At 37.3% G+C, this 15,631-nt stretch overlaps 1 pseudogene; it reads right to left on the bottom strand.

Moving 5' to 3' along the window:
* Window positions 1-1,028: 1,028 nt before the first annotated feature.
* The window catches only part of LOC100618350 (26S proteasome regulatory subunit 10B-like), a 29,290-nt pseudogene continuing 14,687 nt past the window's right edge, over window positions 1,029-15,631 (bottom strand).

The following is a 15,631-nucleotide window of genomic DNA, read 5'->3' as shown; positions in this document are numbered from 1 at the left end:
AAGCTTTCAGTGAGGTTAAATACAGCCTTGCTCTCCATGGAACAGAAATATGCTATTAACTTCCAGGTAAGGAGAAAAGTCTTAGTTCCCAAACTATGTAAACAAACAAACAAAAGAAAATTAAAGAACTATTATAAACTAGGGATTAAGAAGAAAATCTGGAAGATAAAATTGTTCTAAAAACCTACAAACAAAGCCCAAAAGGATATTATAGCATGGTCTCAAGATTAATTAGAATTCATCAAAGAAAGGATAAATTTTAAAATAGCTAAAATGATATGATTGATGAAATACGAGTGATAGTAGAAAAAACTGGAAAAGAAACAAGATGACAAACTTGGAAAGATAATTAACAGCTTAAGATAAGAGATACGAAAACTTATTATGAATCATGAACAGTTACAGGCTGAATGACCTTAGGCCAGTCAATTAGTTTGTCTTTCTGGGCCTCAATTCCTTTATCCTAATCCTAAAAATTAGAATCAAAGGAACATCTATGTAGCATAGTAGATAGAATACTAAATTTGGAGTCAGGAGGACTTGAATTCAAATTTGACTTCAGAAACTTTCTAGTTGTGTGATCCTGGGCAAGTCACTTAACCCAGTTGTCTAGCCCTTACCACTCTTCTTTCTTGGAATTAATACTTATTGTTTCTCAGGCAGCATATAAGAGTTGTTTGTGGGGTTTTTTTTAATTGGAATCAAATAGAAGTTATTGATTCTAGGAGACATCAAGAAATATTGAAACAAAGTCAAAGGTCAAGAAAAAAAGAAAAACATAAGTTATAGCAAAAATAATTGATCTAGAAAACAAACTGAGGGGGAAAAACTGCTCAAAAGTTACTTACACGTTAATGGAGCAAGATGGCACATAAAGAGAAAGCTTGAACTAAGGGAAAAGGTGGCCCAAAGAGGTCAAGGCAACCAGCATGGACGTGGAGCAATCTAGAGAATGTACTGAAAGAACAAAAAGCTGCATGTCTAGGACTTCTGATAATATGGTAGTTCTTCTAGTCAAGGAGTCAGCCTCAAGATGGAGTTATCCTTGATGTAGCAAATATGTCCCCAGAGGAAATTAGTATCTCTACAAAAATTATAAACATACCTGTTTTGATACAAACATTTCTCAGATCTACTCTGTTAAAGCTATCTGAGAGCTTCACAATTGCTTCATAATCTATTTCATCTTGCTTTGTGATAGGGCCTGCATGAATCTTCATTATGTCTAATCTTGCTTGTTCATTTGGTAAATCAATATATATTTTCCCATCTAATCTCTGTTGCAACAAAGCAGGATCCAATGTGTATGTATGACCTATTTGCAGCTCTAATCATTTTTAATGTGAAAGGAATCAAATCTATCTATCTGATTCAGTGATTCCATTAGAATTCACTGAATTTCTCTCTTGGCTGAAATACCCTTAGAAAAATGACAGCCACCAATAGCATCTATTTCATCCATGAAAATGATGCATGACTAGTGATCCGTGGCATAACTGAACATTTCTCTGATCAAATGGGCACTTTCATGAACATACTAATCTATAACAGAACTAGATATTACCTTTAAAAATTGCAATGCAGCTGGCTAGCAACAGCTCTTGCCAAGGGTGTTTTTATCCCATTCATGGTAGTCTATTTAGAAAACAATTTTTGGAGGAATTATTCCTACATGCTGGAGTAACTCAGGGTTTATAGGGAATAATTCTCTTAGTTCTCTGATTCGTCAGATGGCCTTCCAGTCTCAGGATAAGAAGCATTCCCAGAGTCCCTTTGAGACATGTTATAAACCAGTAGATGAACTTCTCTTGGCAAATATCTCAGGATAGTAACTGTAGTCATATACAGGGCAACTCCTGTCCCTGGTTTCAGATTACTTTTGTCAAGATGGCTCTGACAACTCACAATATATCTTGGTCCATTGCTTTAACACTTAATTTTTTCTTCTATTATTTTTTAGGCATTTAACTCACAATCTGTACAGCACTTTGTAAGACCTTCAAATCATTTTCAGACTTTTCCTAAACCTTCATAAGATCTTTCAATCATTCTCTTAACTCTTTGGGGAACCCACAAGTCTCCTTGTGCTCAAGCAGCTTTGTATTGTAGTTCTTAAGAGAGTTATCTCTTGACTTGCCATGTTGAGAAGACACCTTTAATTGGAGATGCTAAGAATGTCCATGACCACCAGCTCAGTGGGGGTGGGAGGGAAGCACAAACAATGTCTTGATACCTACACCAAGGAAGAGTCAAAACACTGAAAGAAAACTAGAGACCAATATCCCTAATGAATTTGATACAAAAGTTTTCAATAAAATATCAGCACAGAAGCTATAGCACCATGTCACAAAGATTATACAATATCCTTTGATGATTTTATTTGTTTGGCATTGAATAAATATACCCATTTAGGTAGTATTATTATTTTAAAATAATGACTTGGTCTACCCATGATCAATTAATATTTCTCCAATCATTTAAGTCTTTATTTACATAAACTGTTTTTAAACAATTGTGTTAATATTGTTCTTCTTAACAGGTAAAATCTCAAATATTTTATATATTCTGCAGATATTTTAAATGAAATTTCCCTTTCTATATCTTCTTGGTGATTTTATTATGATTATATAGAAATGCCATATATAGATAATAAAAATATAATTTATGTGAATTATTTTATACTCCAAAACAGTAATCATGAAGACAATTTAGTATTTGTTAAAAAATAGAGAAGTCTATCAATGGAGCAGATACATATGCAACAGAGAAACAAATGGACCCAGGAGCTTATTATTCAACAAATCAAAAGACCCAACTTCTAAGATAAGAACCCATTATTTGACAAAAACTGTTGGGAAAATGGGACAGCTGAAGAAGAAATTACATTTAGACAAATACTTCATACCATACACTAAGGCAAGCTCCATATAAATACATTGCCTAGATATAAAAAGTAATATCATAAACAAATTAGAGCAACAAGTAACAAATTACCTTTTAAATCTAGAGGTACAGGAAGAATTCATGACCAAACAAGGGCTAGAAAGGATCATAAAAGAAAAAACAAATAACTGGCTACATAAAATTTAAGAGTTTTGCATAAATAATTTTAATACAGCTAAGATCAGAAAGAAAATAGTTAAATGGGGGGGGGGGTGGAAGTCAAACTTCACTCTTCAAATGCCTTTCAAAAGTCACTCCCAAATTGATAAATGTTTGAAAGATATGAACAAACTTTCTTTTGCATTGATCAGATCAGATTATTAGAGACCATGTGCCATCTAGTACAATGCCCTCATCTATAGACGAGGAAATTAAAATTCAAATTGAGGTAGGGACTTGCCAAAAAGTCAAGCAAAATTAGTCTATTTGCTTTTCATCACATATGAAATTGAATCTCCTCTCTCTGTTCTTTTATAGAGGCAGTTCCCCCTACTTTGAATGCACCATTTGTTAACCTTTGCTTTATAGAATCCCTCGTTCCTTCAAAGATCAGCTCACACACCATTTCCTCCATGAGGCTTTTCCTGACCTCCTCTCACTCAGTGGCTAGTATCCCCTTTTTGTTGTTCAGTTATTTCATTCATGTCCTCCTCTTTGTGACTCTATTTGGGGTTTTCTTGGCAGAGATATGGTGGTTTTTGCCATTCCCCTCTCCAATTCACTTTCAGAAGAAAAACTGAAGAAAACAGGGTTAAGTGACTTGCCTAAGGTCAGACATTTGGCCTAAGGCCAAATTTAAACTCAGAAAGATGTGTCTTCTTGACTTAAAGTCAGTCAGTCACCTTTCTACTGTACCACTCTGCCACTTATCTGCCCTTTCTTTTGTTTTTTTCCCCTCCAAAACCAATTTGTATTTAACTTTGTATATATTTATATTCGTCAGACCATATATTTTTTTTAAATCCCTTGCTTACTGCCTTAGAATCAATACTGTGTATGGGTTCCGAAGCAGAAGAGTAAGGATTAGGCAATGCGGATTAATTGATTTGCCCAGGGTCACTTGCCCAGAAAGTGTCTGAGATCAAATTTGAACCCAGGACTTCCCATCTCTGGGCCTGGTTCTCAATCCACTCAATCACCTAGCTGCCTCACAGGTCATATATTTTTCTTTCTCCTTGTTGTTCACCATCCCCATTAGAATGTAAGCCCATTTTTAATAGATTTCTTTATCCTTTGGGCTTGTACCTGACCCATAGTAACACTTAATTAATACTTATTGATTGATTGATGGTATGTATTTTGCAACTATCTATATGTAGCGATATATATTGCTACCCCAGTAGAATTTAAGCTCTTCAAGGAACTGTTTCCTTTTTTATCTTTGTACTTCCATCATCTAACACGGCACTTAGCACATAGTAGAGAGCTAAATAAATACTTAATTGACTAATAGAAGACACAGAGATAATGCAGTATATTATACATGAGGACATTGAATTGAGTTTCATCAAATAGAGAGTATTTATAATTGATCAAAAACCAGAAAGTACAGTCAAGGGGACTCCTTTACTTGATGATTCTTCCTAATGCCCTTTTGAACCAAGGTTATTTGTGGATGGTAAGATGTTGGATTGGACAGTAAGGATCCTCCCTAGGCAAATGGTTGGCTCCTGAAAGCTTCGTCTAAGTTAATAAGAAAAGAAGATATCAAAATAGATGTTTATCCATTTGGGAATAACTTAATTGTGGTCCATTAATGTAATGCAATAGTGCTGTCCTGTTAGAAAAGATAAACATGATGAATATAGAGAAGTGTTAGAAGATTTATATGAATTGATACAAAGTAAGTAGAGTCAGGAAAACAATATACAAAGTGACTTCTTCAAGTGTAAATGGAAAGAATAGCAATCACAAAATAGTGGAAGATGAATGTAGCAAAAATATAAAGAATAAGCTTGATCCCAAAGAAGGGATATGAGAAGGTACCTTGGCAAAAAAGTAAATATTGCTGACATAATCAGGTTTTTTCCCCTCATAACATCAATAGATTCTTGCTGATTTTTTCTCTTATCTCATTTTTAAATTTTTTTCTCTTTAAAAATTATTTGCTTTGAAATGGCTCCCTGAGACAGTGTAAGGATACAAGATAAATCTAGGCAATGTAAAAATGAAAAATATTGGGGGCAGCTGGGTAGCTCAGTGGATTGAGAGTCAGACCTAGGGACAGGAGGTTCTAGGTTCAAATCTGGCTTCAGACACTTCTCAGTTGTGTGACCTTGGACAAATCACTTAACCCCCATTCCCTAGCCCTTACCACTCTTCTGCCTTGGAACCAATACATAGTATTGATTCTAAGATGGAAGGTAAGGGTTTAAAATTTTAAAAAATTAAAATTAAAAAAATAAAAAAGAAAGATATCAATAAATATCTATTAAAAAAATAAAGAGGGTATGGAAAAGAAAGTGTCCTGAAATTGTAAGCATTTCTCACCATCCTTATAATCATCATTTTAGGCCTGGGGTGGGGGTGGGGCAGAGAGGAGGGGAGGGGATGGGAGGCAAAGAAAGAAAGACAAATAAAACTCAGAAAAGGTGGGATATTATTTTTAAAAACTGGAGAGTTGGTTTGAAGCTCAAGTACAAAGCAACGTTGTGTTCTGTGATGGGGCACTAATGGACTCTCCAAGTGATGCTAAAAACAAGATTGTGTCTTAAAAATACTTTGCATCTAATTAAAGCCTAACCTAGCTCCATTAAGGGCACACACAGCTACTCAGATTTGAGTCAAGAGCCCCACCCCACCTGGAGAGACTCTCCATTATTCCAGAACTCCCACTGGTGGTGGTGCTAACATCAGAGGACCCTAGATCTGGGACAGATCCCCAGTGGTCATACATTCTACCTCCCGTACCCCCTCCTAACCTCCAGATAGGGCAGAATCTATTAGTACATCATGACATTCACTCTCTTCTGCTCTGGGAGAAAGCCACAGGGAGAAAGAATACTTGTCATTTTTGCTATTTGTCTGTTCAATAAAAATAACCTTTTCCATTTCTCTAACACTTTCTTATTGACAAAGCACATAGCTCAGAGAAATAAGATATACTTTCATTTCAAAGGATTACAAATATAAAGCTGAACAGGATTGTGGAGATCTTCTAGTCCCACTCCTTCATTTTATAGCCAAAAAAATCTGAGGCCCAGAAAGGTTATAACTTACCCAAGGTCACACACATTGTAACTTGCAGTCAGTAAGTCAAAAACATTCATTAAGCACCTGCTACTTTTCCAGCATGTATAAGGGCTGGGGATATAAAGAAAGGTAAAAGATAGTCTCCATCCTCAAGGAGCTCACATACAAAGGGAACATTTAAAAAGAAGAAGAAAATAAAAAGAGGGTCTGGGGATGAGTGGAGGGGTGGGGGGTGGGATACATGGAGTGTCAGGGTATGATGAAATCCTGAAGGCAGATGGCATATAATGAGGTATCTGCCCTGGGCCCCTTCCTTAAAAGGAAGATCCCTCCTCCCTCTCCAATTAAAGGATTGAAGCTAAATTGTATAGTGGATGGAGTGCTAGACTTTGAGGCAGGAAGATATTAGATCAAATCCAGCCTCAGATACTTCTTAGCTCTGTGACCCTTTTTAAATTGTGTAACCTCTGCCCATTTCACTTTTCCTATCTGAATAATGGGGATAAAAAGAACACCTAATTCCCTGGATGGTTATGAGGATAAAATGAGAATATATTTATGAAATATTTTTCAAACCATAACACTTTATACAAATGCTAACAATTATAATTACTAAGGATGCTGAACCTGGAGTTTAGAGAGATTAGGGTTCTAATCCCAGCCGGCATTTGCTGTTCAATTTTGGCTAATTCGAATTTTACTACTAAACCACAGTTGTCATACCTGCATAAGGAGAGGAAATCATGTTTGTACAACCCTTCTCACTAGGCTATTGAGAAGGTAATGACTTGTGAACTTAAAGAGGAATATATGGAAATATTTGTTTACTTCTATGATATCATTATGAGTAGTTGCTTTGAAGGAATGATATGGGTTTAGACGGGAAAGATTGGAAAGATGTCCCTAACTTGGGTTACATCATGCAGAAAAGTGAGGATGAGCAAGGGTTGTGGGAAGAACAGTCAAGACGAGCCTGAGCAGAGCAAATGTCGTTTGTTAGGACATTGTAGTACAGAGGAAAGGGCACTGGATTAGAGGTTGGAAGATCTCAGTCTCATTGTCTGGGTCGCAGTTTTGACACAACTTTGTTTGACCCAGGTCAAATTGTTCAGTCTCTCTAAGCTTCCCTTTCCTTATCTGAAAAATGGAGACTAATGATGGTGTCACTGCCCAGTTGCCTGGGTGGTTATGAGGAAAGTATTTCGTGAATGATCAAGTTGTATACAAAATAGACTTTGCTGTTATTACTCCTAATCAAGGCTAATCAGAATATTTTACAACAGATAAAGCATTTTCACATTTATCTCATTTGATTCTCACAATAATCCTGTGAAGTAAAGAAGGCAGAGTTTATTACCTTCAGTTTACAAACGAGGAAACTAAGAGTCAGAGAGTCCTGACATGAAACTTGCCCAAAGTCCCACTGCCACAGAGGGGACTAGAACCCTGGTATTCCCAATCCCCAGCTCAATATACTCTCTGTCCTATTATGCCATGTTTCTTTCTAAGAGTGGTGTACCCCAAATTTTGGAATGGGCGTACAGAGAGCCAGAACCTCTAGCAAGATATAGGAGGCAGAGAGGGAAGTGACTTGTCAAGAAAAGTCACCATTTCCCTCTAATGTGTGAGTGTTGGGGGGTGGGGGGGGAGGTTAACTTGATGCAAGAAACCTGACTGAAAATGCTGAATCATTGAAAATATGGAAGAAACTAAAAAGATCAGTTGCCCATGGCTACAAAATTGAAGCCAGTCCTTGCTTGTCTCTTGGCTCTCTAGTATTTCCTGGCTACTTGGGGCTATTCTTGGAGCTGGTTCCAAAGCTCTGATTCAGATCCACCATCACAAGGACACCTCACTGTTGTGTGACTATACCTAGGACTAATTAGATACCACTTCCTAGCCCCCATTTATCCCTCTAAGAGATTGCAAAGAGGAGCCATTTAGTTGCATTAATGAAAGAACTAGAGATTGTTTCTAGTTCTATTTAGGAAAACCCAAAATTGATATACCTTCCATAGAGATGTTCTATCATAAAGCCAGACTACAGCCAAGTTTAGTAATAGATGCCTTGTGTCCCAGGCATCACCCTCAGAGAAAAGGGAAGGTCTCAGCTGGATACAGCAAGCAGCTCAGAATGTATTTATTTGTTCTGTCTCTGTCCTTTTCCCTGGCTCTGTGCTGACCACTTCCACAGCTCCCGACAGACACAACCAGTTGCAAGAGCACTTCCCACAGGGAACATCTGTTCCAGCTGACTCAGACCCTCAGAAACACACAAAAGAAAAAGGAAGCCTTAATTCTCACCCTCAGAGAAGACTGTTTCCAAATCTCACCCGAATTTGAATTGCCCAGCTCTGTACTCTCTTCATGCAGAATGGAGCTGAAGCCAGTCATTTTCTTTGTTAAATTACGAATTTAATAAACACCAAATAAAATGAGCATTTCCATCCATATATAAAGAACAGAAAGAGGATTCCTCATGAAATCATGTCTACTATATATGTCTTGTTTTTACTTGAAGGCATATAATCAATTCAATGTGAAGCTTTCAAAGATGCCTTATTCATTTGTGTTACCTTTCCTTCTATTTGCCTCAGAGCATTTTTAAAGCCCTACCTTCTGCTCTAGAATCCATAGTGTATTGGTTCCAAGGCAGAAGAGTGGTAAGGGATAGACAATTAAGGCTAAGTGACTTGCCTAGGATTACACAGCTAGGAACTGTCTAAGGCCAGATCTGAACCCAAGATCTCCTATCTCTAGGTACTGAGTCAACCAGTGACCTTTTCTGTGCTTTTTTTTTTAACCCTTATCTTCCACCTTAGAATCAATACTATGTATTGGTTCCAAGGCAAAAGTAAGGGCTAGGCAATGGGGGTTAAGTGACTTGCTCAGGGTCACCATAACTAGGAAGTGTCTGAGGTCAGATTTTAACCTAGGACCTCCAATCTCTAGTCTTGGCTCTCAATCCTCTGATCTACCCAGCTACCCCCAACTGTGCATTAAAAAAAAAAAAGCTTCAGTAACTATTTTCTTTTTCTTTCCTTCTTTCTTTCCTTCTTTCCTTCTTTCTTTCTTTCTTTCTTTCTTTCTTTCTTTCTTTCTTTCTTTCTTTCTTTCTTTCTTTCTTTCTTTCTTTCTTTCTTTCTTTCTTTCTTTCTTTCTTTCTTTCTTTCTTTCTTTCTTTCTTTTCCCTACTAAGAACTAAAATCCATTAACAAATCCTATTCTGGAGTGGGGTAAAGATGTGGTACAAGTTTGCTTTTAGAAATGTAGTTCATTAATTTCAACACCCCTTTCCTTTGAGACAAGGAGAACCAAGAGCATATATTGGGGACTAAAGGAGAAGGGCTCAGGATTCCCTTGACACTTTTTATTGACATCTTTTGTTTTTGTATCCCCTTCATTTCTTCCCCCCCCAATTCAATATGTACTTCCTTTCTCTTCCCCCCAATACTGAATCAAATAAAAAGAACAAGACTAAAATAAAGACTTCCAAAAAAAAATCCTATCCCACCATGGTTGGAAAAAAACTTTTGCATCAAATATGTATACTTGAATAAAACCAATTCCTATATTGACCACGTTTGAAGATCAAGATTTATGTTGAAGATATATGCCTCATTCTGCAATCCTATGACTCCAGATCCAAGTGATAGTTCCATGATACTGCAAAAAGGAAGACTGAAAATGTTAAGGTTCAAAATCCCATACCTAACAAGCAGCCAAGCTGGAACTAGAACTCAGATCTCCTGGCTTCCAACTCCAGTTTCTTTCCCATAACAATGGAAGGGTGAGAAGATGGATAAGGAGACACAAAGGGAAAGGGAGAAAAGAGACATAAAGAAGGCAGGGGTAAGGGTGAGCTATTTTGGAGCACTATCACACAAGTATCTATTGATCAAAGTTTCTTCATTCAGTATCATGGAACCTTCCCTTGGATTCCAAGTCAGAAGAATACAGAGTGAGGCATACATATTCAAATATGGCCATTTGGCAATTTGTTTTTCTTAACTATAAATATTTCAAAATGTGGACTACTCAATTTGAAATTAATAAACTTTTTAAAAGCATATATTATGCTTAAGGTAGAGGTAGTCACACCATGGTGAATAGAGTTGTTCTCAGAATCTTGAAGACCTGGGTTCAAATTCCCCCTCTGACACTGACTGTTTGACCCTTGGCAGGTGACAACTTCTCAAGGCAACTGCCTAAGACTATAGATGGGCAAAAGAAAGAGAAAGTAACAATCTACATTAGGAGATTATGTTGCCTCTTCAACAGTCTTTAAACCAATGAAATTACAGGTTTTGTCCCTCCCAAAATTATGTATAAAGACTGATGTCAGGTGCTGGGTATAAAAACAGTCATTCTACAGTGAGGGTAGGAGTGAGGGAGGAGATACAGTGTGTAAATACATAAGTGAATGTAACATAATTTAGGAGGTAAAGAGCTCTATAAAATGGGACCTTGTGAAATAACATACATCTGCAGCAAGTCTATCATAAGTGTGCTCCTGTCTCTGGAAGCATTCTGCAGCCCACAAGATGGTAGGAGATTTTAAGGGTAGGAGAACCCCAGGGACAGTTTGGTGTGGCACAGTTGATGATCATACCATATGAAGCAATGGGGGATTGGAGAGTAGAGAATACTGTACAATGGAATTGGTCAGTTATAGTGTCCAGATTATGGAGGGAGGGAATTGAGGTCATAGCAGGAGTGATGGACTGGAAGGATCAGGAGGAAAAGAGAGATGGGAGGGCATGGTGAAGACAAATAAGTTTTCTCAGAATTAGGGAAAGGGAGATAGGAAGGGATAGTAAGTTAGGATAAAAAAAAGAGGAATTTCAGGATTTAAGCTTATTAAGACAACAGTTATATGAGATGGTAAGATAAAGGGTCTGACCATTGCTAAAGGTGGCTGAAGTGACGTGGAAACATAAGTCTGATCAGGATAATGAGGTGTGATGGTAGGGTACTTGGGAAGATATTAACATGTATATTGAAATCTGCAAAGATGAGGGTAGGGAAGGCAAATAGATGATCATAAAAAGGATCCAGACTGGGAGAATCAGATGGATGGTTAAATGGAAAGTGAGTTAGACTTGGAGTCAAACAGACCTGAGTTAAAATATTGACTCAAACATTTCCTAGAAATTTGACTCTGGGCAAATCTCTTAATCACTGTTAGCTGCAATTCTCCCATCTGTGATATGGGGATAATAATAGCACTACCTCGCAGGATTGTTTTGAGGAGCAAGCATAATAACAGATATAAAATGCTTTGTAAACCTTAAAGAGCTATGTAAATGCTAGATATTATTAATAATAGTGATGCCCCAGACACTCACAAGCTGTGAGACCTTGGGCAAGTCACCTAACCTTTGTCAAAATCTGTTTCCTCATTTTTAAAATGATGACTGAATTTGACAATTTCTTCCAGAGGATGCTATTCCAGAAGCAGCACTGGAGTTAGGCACATGGCAAGATGGCCAAGGTGGGCAACTAGATAAGATGCAAACCTTGATAGAGTCCACTAGATGGAGGGACATTTGGTCTCATTCCTTCACCATTCAAAATGCTTTAACTAATATTCTGCACATAGGACAAGACTCGGTTTCCAATCATGTGCAAGTTCTTTAATCCCTTTGGCAATCTAAGGAATTAACTGTTTTATGCATATGCATATGAGTCACCTTCAGCACAGGCAGACCCTTCTACCCACATACCCATTCATGATTATTTTTAATAGAACCAGGCTGTGTAATTTTTTTTAAGACAGGGAGGACAGAAGAGTCACAGAGCAAGCCTTTGAAGCAATTTAGTAAAATAGAAATATCCCTGCATTTGGAATCAGAGCACCAGCTCTGGCACAATTGTGTGATCCTAGAGAAATCTCTTTCCTTCTTAGAGCTTCAGTTTCCCTGTTGGTAAAATGAGAGTCTAGGACTAGCTGACCTTCAAGGTGGTTTCTAGCTCTAAATTCTATGGAATTACAACATTCTCTTCAAACTGACCTTAGGCACAGCTCCTTCATATTCCTTCCCAAATTCAGTGTCAACATGACCTTAATTTTTATATTCATATGAGCTCCTCTCCTTATCCTGAGAATCATTTTCATTCATACCAGTATGTGACTCACAGTCAGTGTTGTGTGTACTCTACAAAGAAATCCTTCCTCCCTGAGAAGAAACTGTAGAGAGAAGCAAGATGATCGAAAAATAAGCTGTAGCACAAGCACAACTAAAAAGTAAAGCTAGCACTCCTGGTATCACCTTCTGCAGAAATGTTAAGTCTTCCCCCCTAGACTGTATAATACTATATTTGGGCACAAAGATGGGAAATAATGAAGAGAAAGCTTCAAACTTTCCGCCTGAGATAGAGAAAGCAATAGAGAAGTAGAGGCCTAGGGCTGGCTTCCCTTGCCACCAAATCAATTCAATAAATGTTTATTAAACACCTACTCTACCTATGCCAAGCACCATGAGAGGCACTGGGGACACAAAGACAAACCCAAACATTCCCTACTCTCTCTTTTTTTTTAGATATTTTGTTTCAAGTAATAACAATTTCCACATAAAGTTTCTGAAGTTATATGATTTGAGTTGCCCCCTTCTCTTCCTTTCTTCTTCCTTCCCAAAGATGGTGAGCAATTTGATCTGGGTTATACTCATATTATCATGCAAAACATATTTCCATATTGCTCATTTTTGTAAGAGAATTATCATATAAAAGCCAAATCCAAATAAACTAAAGTAAGGAACAGTATGCTTCATTCTGCATTCCTACTCCAAAAGTTCTTTCTCTGAAAGTGGGTATCGTTCTTTCTCCTAATTCCCTCAGAATTGCCCTGGATCACTGTATTGCTGAGAGTGGCTATCACAGTTGATCATTCCACAATATTGACAAAGTCCTACTCTCAGTAAGATTATATAATACTTGGGGAGTAAACATGTATACAAACACATATTATACAAGGAGAATTGAGAAGAGAGAGAGCATTAAATGAGAGATCAGGGAAGATTTCATGGAAGAAGTACCAACTAAGTAGAAACTAGAAGGAAGACAAGGATTCCTATAGACAGATGTGGAGAATAAGGAATGGCTTAGGTAAACATCTGGAGGTGGGAGATGAACTTTGGAATTCAGAGAACAGCAACTAGTCCAGTTTGTCTTGAACATAGTCCATTAATAATAATAATAATAATAATAATAATAATAGCTAATGTTTATATAAAGCTTTAAGGTTTACAAAGTGATTTACATGTTATCTCATTTGATCCCCAAAACAACCCTCTGTTGTATCCACCACAATTAAGGTAGGTGCTATAACATTTTACAAATAAGGATACTGGGGCTGGGGTGTTATGACATTTTACATATGAGGACATTGAGGCTGAGAGAGGCAAAGAGACTTGCCCAAGGTCATATTACTAGTAAGTGTCTCAGGTAAGATTTGAACTCAGGGCTTCCACCACTATAAGCCCAATGTATTATTGATTGAGTCACTTGTGCCAAGCATTATTCTAAATGTTGGGGGTTAAGAAACTAGTCCCTGCTTTCAAGGGGAATTATAGAGAATGGGGGAGTCAATACGGAAAAATAACTATGTACAAACAAAACAGATATAGGATAAATTGGAGATAATTTCAGAGAGAAGGCACTGGGAAGACTGGGAAAGTCTTCTTGCAGAAGGTTGTACTTTAGATGAGTCTTGAAGAAAGTCAGGGAAGCCAGGAAGTGGAGAGGGATGAGGATAGTTCCAGGCAAGTTATATGCCAAATAGCAGAGAGGGGAGGCAAGGAAATAGGCACTAGCACCTTGAAGATGGAAATCAGAAAAGATTTCATGATTAGGTGGCTTTTGATCTGAGCCTTGAAGAAAACTAAAAAATTTTAAAGGTGGAAATGGGGAGGAGAACATCCCAAGTGTAGTAACAAGTACCCAGTAGGGAGATGGAAGACATGGATGAGAAATAGTAAGACGACCAAAGTGTCTGAACTGCAGAATATAAGAAGGTGAGGAGAAAGACTAATGTTAAAAAGGCTCAAAAGGTAGGTTGGAATTGAATATTAAAGATAGGGTATCCCTTGTTCAAGAAACAGCTATCTGACACAGTAGATAGAGTACCAGACCTGGAATCAGAAAGATTCAACTTAATGAATTTAAATCAGACCTTAGACACTTACTAGCTGTGTGACCCTGGGTAACTCACTTGTCTCAGCTCTGTAAAATGAGCTAGAGAAGGAAATGGGAAATCACTTCAGACTTTATCAAGAAAACCCCAAATGAAGTCAGGAGCAATTGAACATGACTTAAAAAAAAAAAAAACCAGCCCAATAATTACATGCCTTGTTCATCTGGCCTCTCCTGGTAATGATCTGTTCCACTTCCATAACTTTTTCTAATTATTGAAGCTCATCCCTCCAATACCACATTAGGATCAACTAAGTGGTGCAGCAGATAGAGTAGTAGACCTGGAGGTCACAGGTCAAATCCCACGTCAGATATTTACTAGCAGTGTGACCCTGGACAAATCACTTAATCTCTATCTAACTCATTTTGCTCAATTGGGAAAGAGGGATAATAATAGCACCTACCTCCCAGAGTTGTGAGGATCAAATGAGATAATATTTGTAAAGTGCTTAGTAGTGTCTTAGCATATGGTAGGCAATTAATGAATGCTTTTTTTCCCCTTCCCCATATTAAAAGTAATTAAAATAAAAAAGCAATTTCATGGAAATTTTCCTAAAACATCTTTTAGTTTCTGAACCTCCTTTTCTTGTGACCAATACAATTTGATCTTCTTTCTTGGTGAATCAGTTTTAATTCCATATATTTGTGGTTGTTCTGGGCAATAATCCAATGATAGTCTCAGGGACTATTGAGATGGTAGGTCTGTTTGCCTTATCACTCAAGATCTCCAGATTATTATTGCTTTTTGAGTTCCTGTGTCAAGTTTTTTTTTGTCTTTCTTCTATTTCCTCTGCTCTCAGCTGTCAGCTGAGGCAGGTTTCAAATTGATATAAGGAAAGCCTTCCTGACAGTTAGATCTGCTCCAAAGTGGAGGAAGTTTTCTCTGAAGAACTGAGTCCTTTGTTACTAGAGGTCCTCAAAGGGAAGCTTCCTAATTGATGTTATATGCATTTGTGTGTGTGTATATATATGTGTGCGCCCACGTGCTCGTGTGCTTGTACAATTATTCCTGATAGAATGTAAGTATTTTGAGGGCAAGAACTCTTTCATTTTTGTCTTTGCTTTTGTATGCCCAGAACCTGTCACAATGTTTGGCATGAAACAGATATTTAATACATTCTTGTTGATTGAAGCTTTTCTTAATTTCCCCAATAGTTAATCCCCTCCCTATCAACCTATCTTGTTACACTGCTTTGTGTTTATTTGGATATATATATATCATCATCATCATCATCTTTTCTGTTAGAATGCAAATTCATTTCAAGTAGGGAATGTTTCATTCTTTGTATTTGCATTCCTGGCC

Source organism: Monodelphis domestica, chromosome 1, assembly GCF_027887165.1.
Source record: "Monodelphis domestica isolate mMonDom1 chromosome 1, mMonDom1.pri, whole genome shotgun sequence".
In the NCBI taxonomy this organism is placed as follows: domain Eukaryota; kingdom Metazoa; phylum Chordata; class Mammalia; order Didelphimorphia; family Didelphidae; genus Monodelphis; species Monodelphis domestica.
The sequence above is the reverse complement of the archived record's forward strand: the minus strand, read 5'-3'. Positions and strand labels throughout refer to the sequence as shown.